Consider the following 18,665-nt stretch of genomic DNA (forward strand, 5'->3'; position numbering starts at 1 on the left):
TGGAAATGAAGTCCAGAAAATAAATACTTTTATAATTGGAGATTAACATTAATGTGGACACTAATTTTTCCTGACAGCACTATCATGTCATGTCATCACACACTCTGCAGAGACAGGGACAGTCAACGGATTCCTAAAAATGTAAATAAGTGAGTGAGTGAGTGAGTGAGTGAGAGAGTGAGTAACTAACTAACTAACTCACTAAATAAATGGTCTTCAGGTATACACTGAAATGCCAAATCTAGCTGTTCAAATAAGGCCCATACACAGAGTTATCTAGCTATGCATTAATTAGACAGGGCTTTGTATTTTTAAAGGAAGTGTTTTGAGCGGTGTCCCATTTCAAACAGAACTAAAGAACTAAATACATCTCGGGATGTATTAACCATGATAAAAACATATTTGCCTGAATAAGCTTGAAGCAAAGCAGAAAAAAAAACACCACAGCACCAGTGAATAATTAGATAATTATCCTAATAGCTATAAAACATTTTGTCTGTCACATGTCCTTCTGAATATCAGTCTGAATATCTGCTCAAATGCTTTTCTGCTGTGCTACAGCTCTGGGTCAGTTTAGTAGTTCATGTTTACAAAAAAAAAAAAAAAAAAGGCATCACAGCTGTTCGGTTCACTTCCTGAGAACTGCTAGAAACGCTCGCTTGCTGCAAACACACTGCATTAGAGTTTGTTTGAATCCCTACCAAGACCAGAAGGTCGTTCAGATCGCCTCAGATCCGTTGTCTTGGCTTGGACTCAAGTGCAATTACTGTGTTCTTGCAGAGACGTCCACTTCCAAACAGACTAAACGCTGCATAATGGAAAGCACCCGTACAGATTCAGAGATGCTTTGCAAGTGAAAAGAACGAGGAAGAGCACTATTCACTGAATCAAGTGTCACCATTCAGGGCCTGGTGCTCCACAGCTCTACAGAGACTTGTTTTCCCTCTCCTAATGTACCAAATTAAGTCCAGGAAGGCCTCGTTAATTAGCCGACGAGTCGAATCAGGTGTGTTAAATGGGCTAGAATGCTAAACACAGCAGTCTGAGAGTGCTGAAGTGTGCAGTGCTTCTGGAGTCACACAGCCCTGCACTACAGGCGTAAACAGACTGGGATGGAGCGATGCACCCTGGCTGTCACAGCTCAGGGTAAGATGTGCTCAGTATGGATACAGCAGGCAGACTGACATGTAAAGGCTAATTACACACAAACATGCACATATTTCAGAGGCAAGGTCGAAAGAGCGGCCGAGAGCGAACGAGCGAGCGTGTGTAAGAGAGAAAGAGAGAGAGAGCGAGAGAGAGCTGGGAACAAATTGCAAGAGAAAGTTAGTGAGCAAGAGAAAGCGAGCCCAAGGCTGTTTCCAGAAATAATAAGGCAGAATTCATGTACGTCCTTCCAACTCTCCGTTTGCTGAGGAAGGAACAGGGCTACAAAAGAAGTCGATATGCAGAATAAATAAGTAAATGTGTACAAGGAGGCTAAATAAGAACTGCCGTAATTAATAATAAGGGAACCTGTGTGTTGTGTGACCTCTGTGTCTGTGTGTGTGTGTGTGTGTGTGTGTGTGTGTGTGTGTGTGTGTGTGTGTGTGTGTGTGTGTGTGTGTGTGTGTGTGTGTGTGGAACAAAGACCACATGCAAAGCTGAACAGTGAGCCTCTGATTTAACTGCTTGCTCAGCCTCAGGTTACGGGTCCATCATGAAACACCATATGAACGAGAAACTACTATGTAATCTACTGTGTTGATTCTCAGAGGAACATAAAAGCCGTAGAGCAAAAATTATTTTTTTTTTGGGGGGGGGGGGGGGTTTAAAAGCAGGATTATTTCCTCACAAGGCAGGAGGGAGAGGAGATGAATGAAAAGAATGAATGAACTGCGTTATCTTTGAATATGACACCAAGCTGTTCATTCATACATGAAGAAAGGAGAGAGAGTCAGAGAAAGAAGGTAGAAAAAAAAACGAATGAAGGGATTGATGGAGACATGCCAGGCTCAAGCAAATGTTACTTTGCAATATGTTTATGCGACAATTCAGACTCGCTTCACAGCATAAATCTATAAGCACAAAGAGCAGGAACAGGGATTTGCTGAGGTGGGGAATACGAGTTGAGTCTCAACTATGTATCCATCATTCTCTGTGTGTGTGTGTGTGTGTGTGTGTGTGTGTGTGTGTGTGTGTGTGTGTGTGTGTGTGTGTGTTTTCAGAAACTTGGGTCTGTATTTAGAGTTGACCGTTTATGTCCAAAAGCTATGCAAATTTTTACACTGGGGAAGTTACATGTAATAGAAGATGGCTTAAGCAAGTGCTTAAGTCAATTGTCTGCAAGTTTCCATTCAGGTTTCTTACAAGCCATTACTCATACCTCATACCAGTTCACACTTCAGTCAAATCTAATAACATAAGAGCAAGAAACAATTAACAATAGAAGAAAAATACTGATGCGATACGAATGAGACGATATCAAGGATGGAATTCTGAGTCGACTGTATTGCCGGTTGTAATGATCGTGGATGTAACGTTATCGTAATAAAACACTTTGGTTTAATTCAAAAACATGGCTTCCTAAAATAGCACTTGATCCAGCGCATCCTATCAGTTTGTACTTGCATTTCTGTTGTTGCTCGAACTCCATCCGCAGATATAGATACACTGATGTAGGCAACTGTGGAATGAAATCTTTACTACATGTGAGTGTGTGTGAAGCACATGGTAGTCTTGTGTGTGTGTGTGTGTGTGTGTGTGTGTGTGTGTGTGTGTGTGTGTATACTATATATAGTGACTGGTTACCCCTCATTTACCAGAGTCTTGGCTAGGCAATTACAGATCGAGTTAAACAGAGAAGAGTGTTATGAAACAGGCTCATTAGCACCATAGACTCATAGGCAACAAATGCATGCAATTATTCTGCAGGTTGTGATTTGCCTTTTTCACTGCATGACAAAAATGGACAAGTACAATCAACTGAAAGTCAAAGGCCAAGGGAACAAAAAAGTATCCTGTGAATGCACAGTGTACTTGTCAAAACTGCCCACATTGTGCACTTAACAAGAAGTGCTATTTGCAGCAGGCTTGCTACTGAACCCAAGGCATCATTTTCACATAAAAAAACAATTAACTGTTTCACCCGAACCAGTGACCGAAGCGGCAGAACATATTAATCTTAGATTCAACATACACAGTGATGTGCTTATGTACTTTCGGCTGCTAGGTTTCTATCGAGATGCCATACAGATTAAAACAGATCAGGACCCATGGGGTAGGGAAGCAGTGAAACGCTGGTGAAATGGGAATCGGTAAAAAATGTAGACTGTCCCTCCAGAGTTTATGCTTATATTTATTGGACATCAAAAAGTACAGGTTTTACATTGTGTTTACATCACTCTAAATTACCACAAAGCTCACTAATGACTAGAGTGAGCATGGTCAATTCATATCTATTAACATAAACCAATTACAGTCTAGGATCTGGTACGCGTGTTGGCACTAACAGGAATAAATAAAAGTACAAACGAGTTCATTAGACCTGCACAAAGTGGGCTGAAATGCTGAGTCTGTTGAAGAGCGCAGTTCTCAGTGCCAGTAAGAGTACTGGGTTCAATTATACTCAGGGCTTCGAAAACTGCATAATCACATTTTGCAGACACACGGACAAACACACACAGACACACACACAGACACACACACGTGCAGACACAGACACACGCGTAGACACACACACACACGCGTAGACACACACACGCGCGCAGACACACACGCGCGCAGACACACACACGCGCAGACACACACACGCGCAGACACACACACGCGCAGACACACACACGGACACAGACACACACGGACACGGATGAACACAAATGGACATACACACACACACGCATGGACACAAATGGACAAAAATGGACACAAACACATGGACACAAATAGACACAAAAATACACACACAAATGGACACACGCACATACTCAAACGGACACACGCACAAACACAGACACACGGACACGTACACACAAACACACGCACGGACACAAACACACATGTGCGCGAGACACAGACAGACACCGGGACACAGACATGGGACACAGACAGACACAGACAGACAGACAGACACACAAGCACACACAGACACACAAAAAATATCAAGGAGCACTAGAAAGCAACAATAATTAAAGCTGAAGGGAAGACATATAAACTAGTATTGGCAAAATCAGAACCATAACAGTATCAATTTACAACTGGAGCCTAAGAGAGATGGTAAAAAAAATACTGTAACAAACTTTTAGTGGTTAGAGGGGAACAGAAGAGGAGGTGATGAAAGAAACCAGGATGCTTTAAAAGTGTGTGATATACGTCCTTCTGGCTTGTATCTGACGTGTGGGCAGCCGAGTGTGTGTGTATGTTTGTGTGTGTGTTTATGTGTGTATGCAGTCCTTCAGTCTTTCACCTACTGGCAAGAGCGCAGTGGTGAAATGGAAGGAATTTCTACACTGACCTTTGGAGATCAGCATGAGAATGTGAAGAACAGATGCTGCATTCTAGAAGTGGGAATCTTCAGCGATCTTATCATTCAATTAGATCTCGATCCAGGGCATCGCAATGCGATTATAAATTCATTATTCACTGCACGCATTGTGGTGGAACTTTGGTGGATTTTTACTTACTATAGCCTGCACAATGATTGTTATTATTTCTCCATTAAGACTCTTTACTGCTTTCAAAACATAACATGATCATTTATCAGTCCCAGGGATTAGTATTGTGTTTCCATTCCAGTCTCAAATAACTATTCGATGGTGCTGTGCAGTACGGCCATGTAATATCAATACCGTTCTATATTAGGGATTTTTCAAGCTATACCAGATAAATATCTTGTTTTAAATTTTTTTTTAATTACCATTACAAATTAGAAGCATTTCACATGTAAATCCTGTAGTGTATATTTAAGCGCAGAACCTTTTTCCCTCCTGTTTAGTTCTTTTTGTTTTATAGACAATAAATAAAACATCACCATACTGAATTTAACAATTTAAAAGAAAAAAAAGTGCATTTCCCCTTACGCCAGGCTCTAAATCCACAGCCAACCCTACAGGATGAAGTGCTAACTAAAGTTCTCAGTACTTTATACTTAATGAATGAATAAATCATCCTATTTTCCTTGCCGTTTCCTTGCAAGTCTATATACTCCGACGGAAATGACATTTTCAGCTATTTAGATGTTCAGAATTTAAATGCACTGTAATGAAAAACCATATAGGAATGTTTAAGACCCGTTTTAATAGACTTTAATAAATGACTTTCTAGTTGCTTGACTGAGAAAATAGCGCTCTGAATAAAGCAAATAAAATAAACGTGCTGTTATATTTTCCAGAATATAATACAGAATATATATTTCCTCCATATTGTTTCCTTTCAGACGACGAATCTCCGACGCCCTTCTACTGGATATACGGTATGTTACAGAGTCATTAAAACAGACTTTAAACAACAATGACTGTAGGTGAAGTCTCTGTCCATGCCGTAGCCATGGCAACCATAGTCACTAAGCAACGACTCAAACATTATGGCGGAACGAAGAGTTCGGCCGTATTTGTTGGCTTGGAAAATTTCTTTTTAAAAAAAAATAAAAAATCTAGAAGAGAGTTGGTTTGTGTGTTAGACAATAAGTTAAAGTTAGCTTACAGTTGATCTATTATTCTATACCACGAGAGTTTCGAGTGTCTGACGAGACTACGAGCATTACGAGACTGACATTTTCCGAAAGATGAAGTGAAGGGAAGATATTTGCGATTCAGCCTTACAGAGAGACTCTTCTTTAGATTTGCTTGAAGTTAGTGATATAAAACAATATCTAAATACGGTTTGACCGTTTTTGAAGCTAAAAGGATGATAGAAAGAATCTGACTCTATGTTAAAATGTTACGAGCTTAGCCTAGAATGTTTGTTTGTCCATTAGAAATGTTAAGTACTTTTTAGAGAAAAAAAAAGAAATCTGATTGTGATGTTTTATGCCTCAGAATAGTAAATTGTGCTGCATGGATAAATTGATTTTTCAGCTCCGGGTAATTTCCTTAGTTATTGTGTGTATGAAAGCACAGAGCACACTTCAGGCTCTCAACAGCACAGACTGAAAAGAATGTCAAGGTGTGTCAAGAAGTGGCAGAACTTTGACACAGACACACATGTGCACAGACTGTGACAGAAAGTGAGACAGACAGGCAAGGAGGCAGACAGACAGGCAGACATACAGAAAGGCAGACAGACAGAAAGGCAGACAGGCAGGCAGGCAGGCAGACATACAAGCAGGCAGAGAGACAGACAGACAGAAAGGCAGACAGACAGACAGGCAGAGAGACAGACAGACAGAAAGGCAGACAGACAGACAGACAGGCAGAGAGACAGGCAGACAGACAGACAGGCAGAGAGACAGACAGACAGAAAGGCAGACAGACAGACAGACAGGCAGACAGACAGGCAGACAGGCAGAGAGACAGACAGACAGAAAGGCAGACAGACAGACAGGCAGAGAGACAGGCAGACAGACAGGCAGGCAGGCAGACAGGCAGAGAGACAGGCAGACAGACAGGCAGGAAGGCAGACAGGCAGAGAGACAGGCAGACAGACAGGCAGGAAGGCAGACAGGCAGAGATACAGGCAGACAGACAGGCAGGCAGGCAGAGAGACAGGCAGACAGACAGGCAGGAAGGCAGACAGGCAGACAGACAGGCAGGCAGGCAGACAGGCAGAGAGACAGGCAGACAGACAGGCAGGCAGGCAGACAGGCAGAGAGACAGGCAGACAGAAAGTCAGACAGACAGACAGACAGAAAGGCAGGCAGGCAGACAGACAGACAGAAAGTCAGACAGACAGACAGAAAGGCAGGCAGAGAGACAGACAGACAGACAGACACACGCAGGTCATGCCTGAGTGAGATGGATCTATCTAAAGCCCCATGAAAAGTGACAGAAAAAAGGCAGAACATAAGAACTATGTATAAATATATAAAAGCCGATCCACTCTGTCAAAGCTCATCTACTGCCTTGGGTTAGGCAGCTTGGGTTTAAAGTCAGAAAAATAACACCCACACACCCCTTCACACCCCCTCACACACACGCACACACACACACACACACACACACACACACAAAATAAGTAAATAATCCTACCTTGTGATCACAAAATACCTGTCTAATCCCCCCCTATCCTCACTATTAAAACTAATAACATTTATATTACCTACAATTTCTCACCGTTTCCTCCTTATTTCCTGTCAGGAGTGCAAGATAAGCAGCAGTACTTGGCCTTTTGTCTGGAGCACCACACAACTGTTCAAACAGATTAGAGCACAGACAGAACACCACCAATTCACCTTCACACGTGACCCGAGAACGACACTCAGACATAAACCCAGCGAGCTGAATAAACCATGAAAACCTACGCACAGGTGTGGCTTTGTTTCGTCTGTGAGAAAGCACCCATACGAAACAGCGTACGCATAAAGGGTTATGAAAATCGTTGGCCGATATCAATGCCTGACAGCTTAACAGGGTATGATTATCATTTTTTTTCTTCTTGTAATTCAAAGATGCACAACAATGCGTGAAACCTACGAACCAGATATACCGCACTTCATCACGTGTGTTTAGAAACAAGGGAAAATTCCTGGACAGAACAACGATTTTCTATCTTACAAACCAAAAACAAAAAAATCTACAAAGAAGAAGAAGAAAAAAAAAAGATATCCAAAACAGTGTCAGCTTTTTACTCTTTATCTTCCTTAAATCTATAATAACTCTCCTCTATGACAAACGAGTCGTACCAGAGAAATCGTAAAGTTCTTTGGTTTACGATGAAACTGCTCATAGAAAGATCAAATAAAATAAAGTTAAACTGCTTATTGTTATTCAATTCACTTTGAAACACATTTGAATATCATATAGAACAAAGTAAAGGCTACACTATACACCGATCAGCCATATTAACATTAACATTAACCATCTGCATTAATATTGTCTAAGTGCCACCAAAGCAGCTCTGAGCCTTTGATTCCTCGACTCCAGAAGACCTCTGAAGGTGTGATGTGGTTTCTGGCACCAAGATGTTAGCAGAAGTCCAGGAAGTTGTGAGGTTCAGTCTCCACGGATCTGACTTGTTTATCCGACTCCTATCTGTTTAAGTCGCTCAGATTTTTCCTGCTTTTAACATGCCGATTTCAGCGGCACTGTAACACGATCGACGTTCTTCTCTTCACCAGTCAGGGGTTTTAAACGTCGTATATATTTCTACAATCCCATTCATGCACAATGAAAATGGTCACTTTTTACCTAACCAGATTTTTAATTTCTTTGCCCAGAGTGATATTTTCTAAATGCTGATATTTAGCTTGTTTCATTTCTTAGGCTTCACAAATTTTCTTTTTACACGAGAATTATACACAGTCAGATATAAAGGTGCTAAACTCTGCTTGTACATATATTATGTAGGAAAGTGTGTGGGTGTCTTTGTGTCTGTGGTGTACCTTTAATTTACACTTATGGTCTTTAACATCCAATTACATACCTATTTCTGTATAAAAGATGGGGAACACCTGTACAGCTGCTCAGTCACGCAATTATCTAAGCAGGTAATCATGCGGCAGCAGAGTAATGTATAAAATCCTGCAAAAACAGTTCAGGAGCTGTAGTTAATGTTCACATTAAACATCAAAATGGAGAGAAAAATGTGTTATCAGTGAGTCAATGTCATGGTGGTTAGTGGTAGACTGCTTTCAGACACTGCTGAGCCCTAAGTTTTCATGCACAGCAGTGTATAATGTTTACATGGAAAGGTGCAAAACACACACACACACACACACACACACACACACGTATACATACACACATATGGAATAGACTGTGTTAAAAAGATCAAATAACCACTCTGTACAATTACAGTGGTGAGCAGAAAAGCATCTCAGAACACACATAATTGAAGACGATTGACTATAAATGCAGATCACATCCAGCTCCACTTCAGTCAACAAATAACAAGAATCTGAGGCTACAGCGAGCACAAAATGACTTTTTTTTCTTTACCCAGCAGTTTCTAGCATCATCATCCACACCACGGTGAGAGTCACTGAGAACATGCACACTTCCTGCCAGATGACTATATTAGTACAGATATACAGATGTTACTAATGAAGTGGATGGTACATGTATATATGTAATCTTGCTATACATCTATACTTTTACTTATTATATACACAATACACTGTAATATGGAACAGAAAATACACTGGATAATGCGTGTTGGCTAATACATGCGTGCGTAGGCGTCTCAACCCTAAAACCTTATTTTTCTTTTTTGCTTTTGTGTGTGAGAAAGCAAGACTACTTTGCCGTTTAATCTGTATCATCCGCACCGTTCAAAACTGCGCGATGACCTGAATCATCGCAGCTGCAACACACCGCAACGCGACGCAAGCGTACTTCTAGCTTTTTAAACACAGATTGTTGGTCCATAGAGAATAACCTTGGACATAGGACACACCCACGTAACGAAAGGCCAAAAAGAATAAGGATGCGAGTGTGTAGGTGGACAGCTTGGGTTTAGCCGTTGCTGGCTGAGCAGTAAATCAGCAGCTTTCTCTTCTAGGCAGACCACGGGTTCCTGCAGCCTCATAAAGTACATTAGCTGACAGAGCCGAGGTCAGAGCTCTGCTGCAGGCCTCCAATAACACCCAATTAAACACACACACTCGCGCACACACTCCATCCCGACTCTCCCTCTGCCCTGCCACACACCTGTGAGCATCTGTGGTATGAACTCCATACCAGTCTTCTCAACGTACACACTTCCTTTCGAGAAAACTCCAGTTCGACCACACACACACACACACACACACACACACACACACACACACACACACACACACACACACACACACACACACACACACACACACACACACACACACACACACACACACAAGCTGAAATGCACAAAAACTTAAGCTGTGGCTGATAAAAAAGGTGCAAACCGAAGGCCTTTCTAAAGACGAGACGTCCATTAACTGTCGTCTGAGCAGCGTTCGAAAGCTCACCAGTGATCTCACAGCTGCAGCGTCTCTGAGTTCAGACTAAACAGCGGTGCCTCTCGGGTCCGGCGCTAGACTATCCTGCCAACGTTTTCATAACACGTGAAGACGACTACGTCAAGGACACCCACTATGCCGCGATTCTTTAATGTGCTCTCGAGCGATTCTGCTTCTGTACACGCAAAGCATTTTAATCAATTACACTTAATTCATGAAGTGAGAAGTGTCAAGAATGTCAAACATTATCTTTTAATCGTTCTAAATACTTCAAATAATTTACATTTAAAAGCATATGAAGTATTTTCCCCAGAGGCCAAAAAAAAATGGAATTTGCATCAGTTTTGTTGTGTCAGTGTTCAGCATAGAATGTCTTGGTCATTTTACACTGACAGTAGAGCTTAATATGAAGCTCGTATGAAAGCTGACACCCGAGGGATGTAGTTTTTCATAAGTATTTCTGTTTTTAATTACTAGAGGAAATCTAGTCAGAAATCTATTCATGATCAATTAAAAAAATAAAAATACACACAAATGTGATATCATCAGACCCATTTCTGTGCTCTGAGACGCTCCAAGTGCTTCTTTATAAGCATCTAAAATCTGAAACCGTTATAATCAACCCATAAAATTCTGTGTAAAGTCAACAGAGTGAAAAACACACATCTGGCACAGAAAGCCAGAGTCCTGACTCGTTTTATATCAGATCATTGATTTATTTATACTGAATGAAAATGTCTGATAAAACCATTTCCGAAGTCAGTGTACTGGGAAAATATATGTGAGTAAAAAGAAAAAAAAAAAAAAAAAGAGAGCATGAGGGTAAAAAAAGGTCACGTTAATCATGAACTTCAGATTCATGTCAGATTTGTACTTATTTGTCTTCCTCGCAGTGGCACCAAATATGTTCTTAATACATGCATCATACCTGGGGTATAACATAAAGGTGTCTAAAGCAAATCTTATCTAATCTAATCAAACCATTTACATGTAGTTTTACATGTATTACGTCATCATTTTGACTGTTTTAAAGGGATTCGAAATTTGAAAACATAAACGTTCTCAAATTTGAACATTTCTGAAATCTTTATTATTTATTTCTAGTTAATATTTAAAAAATGAACCTGAAAAGTATTTCTGCATAACTGATGCACACGTTTATCTATCGAATCACAAAGGTTAGGAATAGTTTATGCAGAAGAGGACATTTGAATGTTTTTTTTTTCCCCCTTTGAATATGTAAATATGATAAAAAGCTAAATCCTCTTGAGTGCTACGCTTTGTCGTGACCCTACTAAAAACCCGCGATCACTAGTCTTTCCATCATGGATGAACTTCATAATATTCTGACTTAAGAGATATATATGGTCTTATCAGGAGGTGTGAAATCACAAATCGCAGACGCATTAAGGATGCGCAAAATAACTCCCACGTCTAATCGCTGGTTTACTGTAAAATAGACGCACGTCGAAAAAAAAAAAAAACTCTCGTGCTCATGCACATGGCGAAAGGAGCCTAATGTTGTCTCGGCTGAATTTGTGAATGCAGTGATGTACGACAGACAGCAGCGTCGCTACGGACGACGCATGCAAAACAAACGAAACCCAGAGACGGGGGAACTGATGATTTAATTCATGAACAGGTGCTCCAATTACGGCACGCCGCTCCTCCACACCCCTCCTCTCCGCTTCACGCTTTAGCAGAAATTGGACACCCCGGTGCTGACAGCTCGGCCCGAGCGACTGAAAGGAGGAAAGAAAAGAGAAAGAGGGAGATGCTTTTGAAAAGGGCACAGTTGGTGGCTGTGACAACAAGCTGTCTGTCTGTATGTCTGTCTAAGCCGTCTCTCGTGCCACAGAATGCAAGGGTTGGACACCGACTTCCTCCCCTCTTCTCCTCTCGCGGTCCAGGTGTTCAGACGGAGTCCGTTTTTCAGTCCCAGAATGCACGGCGTGTATGCAGCCAGCGCAGCAGCCACAGCTGCCACTCTCAGATGAGCGAGAGAAAAAAAACCCACAACACGCAATGGGAAGCAGCGTATTATGGAAACGACAGATGTGTACATCTTCTCACACAAAGACATATGCACACACATGGCTTTTTGATGCCGTTCTAGACAAGCGACTTACTACTCCAGCAATTTATAGCATAAGCAGAACGGGGACATTATTTTTCCACAAACACTTAGACGCTTCACCGCACAAATAAATACAGATGCTGGGAAATAGGAGAAAGTCTTGAAAACAAAACTCATTAAAAACATTGAAATATGTCGGAGTTAAAAAAAAAAAAGGAAAAAAAAGAACAACCTATCATGTCCACATGAACAACATTCATGCAGATCTGACATGAGCTCCATGTTACGTTTCCCAGATGTTTAACAAGCATCACTCGAACACTCTCTCTCTACTTTACTCTGGATACGTTAACCTCAAAACTAACCTAGTTAGTACTAATCAATCAGCAACATCTGGAAATATTTATTTCATTTCGTTTGTTTTCCTGTTTGAAATACTTCCCATGTAAGTTGTGCATGTGTAGGACTTGTTCTTGAGCATTAAACAGGGATGAAGTGTGAATATTTTCGCACGTACGTCACAAACGCTCTTCCGTATCCCTTATTTTCAACATGTTGGAAGCCCTCCATAGTAAAACTGACACTGGCTGATGGTCAGACACGATATACCCTCATGAGGGTTGTTTTTCCCCACTCACCTGGAGTCATCTGTAGACGTGGCCTGCTTGTGCTGAAGCTTTTTTTTTTAAGATGTTTTCCACATATTTTGGTCACTTGCCAATTCCCACCCCCAGCAAAATCACTCCCATTATTCAACAGCAAACAAATGGGAAAGAGATGTTTTTAAAGGAACTCTGCCCTCTTACGCATACTTGAGCTGACAGACGGACACGGCTTTATTAAAAGAGTATGATACGGAATGAGACCCATATCGCCCGTCCCAATGCCACACATACTACACACCAGTACAGCACGCCAACACTAACACACCCTCAGCCTCACTGAGAATCCCAGCACCGGCGTGTCAAAGAAACCTGATGGAAGGAGCGGGTCAGTTGGCATGGCAACAAAGCTAAAGGGGAAGCAGGCAGTCTGTGTGATTGGCCTCTGAGGAGAACCTGACACACAAACACCGACATACTTTAACACACAAACGCACACAAGCGAGTGATCTCTGGAAGATGGAGGAGACCTGGAGATGCCCCAGAGTCAGACAGGAAGGATGTGTTTGATGCCGGAGCTAACAGGTAGATGAGATTCGTTCCCACTCAGACATGCTCTTTTGTGCACAAGCTCTGATTCACAGGTTTAAACCAGCAGACCAGATGGAGCTAAGCATGTCCGGCGATATCAGCAGGATGTGTAGAGGTCAGGGTCAGATCTCCAGCAGAGACGGGCTTTAAATCACGCTTCAATTTAAAAAAAAACACACACACACACACACACACACAAACACACACACTTAGAAGTGCTGATTATCTTTCCTCTCACTAAATTACACTCCATCCAAACACTCCAATCTTCTCCAAATATCCAACCGGCTTCTCTCGCCGAGCCGATTCGTGTGGTGTCGGAAGGAGACAGACAGCAAGGCTGGCGTCCTGACACCAACGTTTCACAAGTGTGTGTGATCATGGGAAATATCCAGACGGCACCAGCAGTGAGTCTTGCTACAGTTCAGCCACAATAGAGACAAAGCTTTGTACATTAGACTTGCGACGGTGTTGATTTAACACAACTAGCAGCAGAATGATGTCCAAACTGATGCTCGTCACACTTCTGGCTTTAAAATACAGAGTAAAATACATTTTTTTCCCCCCATTTTTATTCACCCATTCAGCCACAGCAAGTTTCCCTGGAGCACATTTCATAGAAATTTAAAGAGCTCTGCAAACTGCAAATAAATGAACTAAAATTGATTTTTTTAAAAAAGATAAGATAAAAAAAATTACATTGAATTGCAAAATAAAGTCTTAAGCACAATATTAAAAAGTAGATAAATAAAAATAAATAATAAATTATTATTATTATTATTATTATTATTATTATTAATAATAATAATAATAATAATAATAATAATAATAATAATAAAAACTAAACTAAAATTAAAATCACAACAATAATAGATTGTACAATTTTTATTAAATATTTATACAAATCCTCCAAAGAAATTGATATTATTTACAGAAATAAATAAATCGATTAGTTACTGAACAGAATTCGTTTTTTTTTTTTTAATTTTCAATTTTGTATTGAATGAAATCTTCTATAAACAGTTGGACATCAAGATAACGTTCAGTCAAATAACTGAATCGGATGTAGACGAGACATTGACTGCTACAGAAGCAAAGCTATGTCTCGAATTCACGTCACGCATTTCCTCCAGAAAATAATCTTATTATAAAGTCATGACCAGGTGGGATTTACACTTCATAAAGCGTGCAATCCATTTGTTAGGTGAATGAACAACGAAATGTCAGCAGTGTTTTGTTTTCTGGTTCTGGATGTTCAAATGAAACCTAGAACTCAATAGATCTGAACAAACGCTGGGATTTTAAAATCATACGATCACGCTGAGAAAAAGCTTATTCACAGAGTTGATATTGACTATGTGTGGGTCACATGGTCGACACGCTCAAATAACACACGCGCGCATGCAAACACACACCTTTGAACCATCTTTCTTCCTCACACATACAGCCACTTTGTTCCTGCCCCAGTAAGCATGTTCAAAGGTACTTACAGCTGTGCAGGGCATTATGAAGCCTGCAGCAGATCTGTCTCTCTCTCTCTCTCTCTCACACACACACACACACACACACACACACACACACACACACACACACACACACACACACACACACACACACACACACACACACACACACACACACACACACACACACACACACACACACACACACACACACACTTTTCAATGAGCACTACAGCATCAATCATTCCAGATACCAGGCTGTTGACACAAGGGCACTAGGGAGGCAAAAAGGGGGGAGTCTGGAAAATTCCATAAGTAACGAAGCTTATGAAGCAAGGCTTTGGGATGAGACTAGTGGCCTGACAAGGTCAATAAGCTTTACGGCCTGCTAAACTGCTGTGAAAAACTCCCAGGCAGGCAGAGGCGCTTTTTGAAAAGGGAAGGCACGGGGGAGTCGATCTGCTGCTGTAGCTTTATTGCTTCATTCTTCTTTCTTTTCAGGCGTCGAGTTATTTTAGGATTTGCGCTGACCCAGGTGAGTGCTGATACATACCGACTGCTCGGGTTGTTCGAGATTAAGCATAACAGCAGTAACAGTAGCCTTCTCTCATTTCTCATCACTCAACCGCACGGCTATGGTTTTTGCCAAAAGCGTTAAAGATTAAATATAGTACGGAACAAGGTAGTAGATCACCAGCGAAAACCCCACCAGCTAGCACCTGCCAAAACTAAAATCACGTGTGGTCTCGGCTTTCACAGCCGCTGCTCATGTGTGTGGCATGTTAGCGTGAGAAGGTTTCCTGTGTGAAAAGCTGTGCGGTATAAACGGTCCAAAATGCCTCTTCGACGCTTCACTAGATGCAGACGAAAGAAAAAGAGTCCATTGAAATGCGTGACGCTGAACATACAGCAGGTGATCAGCTCAGAGTCGTATATTCGACGCGTGTCCGTGTCCTACTGCGCCACAACTCTTTCCGTCAACGACTTTATGACCTATATCCGAATCAATGCCCTTTCCTGGACACATGTTCCAGGTCTGCTGCTTATGTCCTGCTAGAAAGGTTCATTACTGCTTACCAAGTTAACCAGTAACTAGACTAACCAGTAACTAGATTAATATTCTGATTTAAGAGAATACAAGTTGCAGATCCTGGAATAAATCAAAGCTTACTTAGGAAGCCGTCTAACTTCTTAGCCATAGAGCTAAGCTAAACCACGTCGACCTTTTACTTAAAAATATTTCTTGAATAATTGTTTTCCACATTTTTTTTTCCATCAACACTTCCATTAGCATTTAAACTGCTCTCTGACTAACAACCTATTCTGAATATGTTTCTTCCTTGCCAGGGGACTAAGAGTACTGCAGGGGTGGACAAATCAAAGACTTATTAGCAAGTTCACCGAAGAAGTCCTGCAGTCTAATTAAGTCGGCTTAAAAACTTGAAAGCATGACGAGCTAATTATGTGCATTAATACAGACTACAGATAATAAGCAAGTCCCTGGACTATATATAGCCAAAGTCTTTAGTCTTTTCCTGATAATGTTGGACATCTTTACGTCCTCGAACAAAAACACAGATGGAGTTTCGCTAAGATTTGGCTTAAGATTTTTGGCTTAGAGTCTTCACTTTTTTAATCCATCTTGCTGTTATCTTAGTGATGTTCCCACATCCATTCAGTTCAACATCTCCTCAGACTATAGTATTTACAACCAGGTCTTCAGTTTGTGTGAGTAGTGAAATATGAACCTAATTAGAGCGCGTTACGTTTAAACAAACGACACGTTAAAGTCAACAGAGAGTAAAAGGTTGTTTTTTTTTGCCAGGTTGTCGGATGAGTAAATTAAAAAAAACAAAAAAACAACAACATTATTCTAACAGCCTGCTGTATCGTTTTGTCGATTGTGCAACTGTGAATGAAATACTGAACTCTGTATTCTGTGTGCTTGGGCTAGTGATTTATCCATCGTTGTACTAAACACTGACTTGGAATTACTGCAGACTGGCCAAACAAAGTGATCACAGATTAAAAGAATCACCATAACACTAACCAGCAAAATGAAATATTTTCATCAAGATCCACTGAACATCTTTAGGATGAACAGGAACACCGAATGTACCACAGACCTCCTCACCAGACATCACTGCCTGATCTCACTTTTGCCCCACAGCTACTATCCAACATCTAGTGGAAAGTCTTCCCAGAAGACTGGAGGTTATTATAACAGCAAAGAAGGAATAAATCTGGAAAATGTGTTCTTCGGCATACGAGTTTGATGTTTAGGTGTCCACATTTTTTTGGACATATAGTGTACATTAGTGATGGACAAACTTAGGAACACCGGACACAACCATCATCATACGTCTGAATCATCATCATCATCATACCTCTGACTCCTGCACAGAGCCGACTCGGTTACTACGAGACCAGATGATCTTGAACACACACAGGTTTCTGAAAGTCATGGACCTGAATTATTAAATCTCCGGAGACATACACGGTGTTCACCGAAGCTTCATCTGCATCTTCTCACATTCAGTGACTCTGATGCTCATTTCAGAGCAATTGTGATTTTTAGCACTTGGTGACTAATGTTAATGTTCCACAGCAGGACCGTTGATCTCTGATCAACCATTCACTCAGAGCTGCTTCAAGCACACTCGTCCAAGATCAGATCAAGTAGGCTTTGTGGAGGCAGAGGCCTCTGGCTTGTGTAGGAGTACGAGTGTGATAAGAGGAGGCTATTCAAAGCACATGAATCATCCAGCAAAGAACTTGATTTTCAAAACACATATGCTTTTTTTTTTTTTTTTTACGAGACCGGGTTGCCGTTTACCACAGACGCAGTGCCTTTTTGTAATTTTTCTCTATATTATTCTCTTCGCTTCTATTGTACGAGGCTGTACAAGCGGTAAAAAAGGTACGCCATTACATAAAAACAATGTCCTTATTGCAGCGGGCAGGGGTTAAGGCCTTAGAAATGACGGCAAAGAATGAACAAAACCTATCAGCATAAATGAGTTCCAGGTTTCTCCGTCAGGTCTGTTTATGGAGCGCAGATGAAAACAACCATATACAGCATAACATTTTGTGATGAAAAGCATAATATGGTGTTTGTATGGAAGGAAATGGCCTTGTGTAATGGACGCTGCGGCAGCGTAGAGACTCTGACGACACTGGGACCTGGGCCGAGTTAACTGGGTTTACTCCAGCGGTTCACACAGGCTGTCCTAATCTCTCCAAATCCTTCGCTATTTCAATGACTGCTCTCTTTTGATTAAGCACAACTCTCAAAAGCTGCATTTGATGCATTCATTTAGTAAACTCTAGGGTGGGTCAGGTGTGGCGCTACCTCAGCCAGCTGCAATCATAAGCAGAATCACAAGAAAACTAAAGAAAAAAACAAAATGGGATTTTTAAAAATGCATGAAAATGCATAGACATGGTTTCTTTCGTTTACTTCTCGTTGTAAAAAGCAGCTGCCGCATACAATCAAAGGTCACTTTGTCATTTCCTGGGAAATGCAATAGCCCTAGAGTGTCAGCAACACCTCATTTATGAGAGTGTGTGTGTGTGTGTGAGGTCGCCCTGTCATGCTGGTATGCCATCTCACTCGCCAGCCCCAAGGAAGCGGAGGCGGTTTTTGAGGCGTGCTCCTGTGGGTGGACTCACGCACAAAAAAAAAAAAGTTGCCTGAAAGATTAACCCGGCTCCCTTTTATAGCCCCCGACAAGAGGTTAAATCACTCGTTAAAGCCTGCTGCTCTAACCTGAATAATTAGATCATGAATATTATAGCGGCTGACTCAGTCACACCACAACTGATCAATCGTGGCCGCCTTGGCAGGGAGCAGAGTCGGG

General features: G+C 41.3%; 1 protein-coding gene and 1 long non-coding RNA gene across 3 annotated transcripts in view; one reads left to right on the plus strand and one right to left on the minus strand.

Moving 5' to 3' along the window:
• The window catches only part of fam222ba (family with sequence similarity 222 member Ba), a 57,332-nt gene that overhangs the window by 23,086 nt on the left and 15,581 nt on the right, over window positions 1–18,665 (minus strand). Inside the window, exon 1 of one of the 2 annotated variants that reach the window (XM_047809534.1) lies at window positions 702–810. The exons of the other annotated variant lie outside the window; for it this stretch is intronic. The gene's annotated coding sequence lies outside the window, so the exon portion shown is untranslated. Of the gene's footprint in view, window positions 1–701; window positions 811–18,665 lie in introns of those variants that run through there. 2 annotated transcript variants of the gene reach the window in all.
• On the plus strand, window positions 1,055–7,530 carry LOC113634178. Its single transcript, XR_003438456.2, has 3 exons — window positions 1,055–1,146; window positions 5,414–5,449; window positions 7,272–7,530. It is a non-coding gene; the product is annotated as an uncharacterized LOC113634178 (long non-coding RNA).

This window comes from Tachysurus fulvidraco, chromosome 26, assembly GCF_022655615.1.
Source record: "Tachysurus fulvidraco isolate hzauxx_2018 chromosome 26, HZAU_PFXX_2.0, whole genome shotgun sequence".
NCBI lineage: Eukaryota > Metazoa > Chordata > Actinopteri > Siluriformes > Bagridae > Tachysurus > Tachysurus fulvidraco.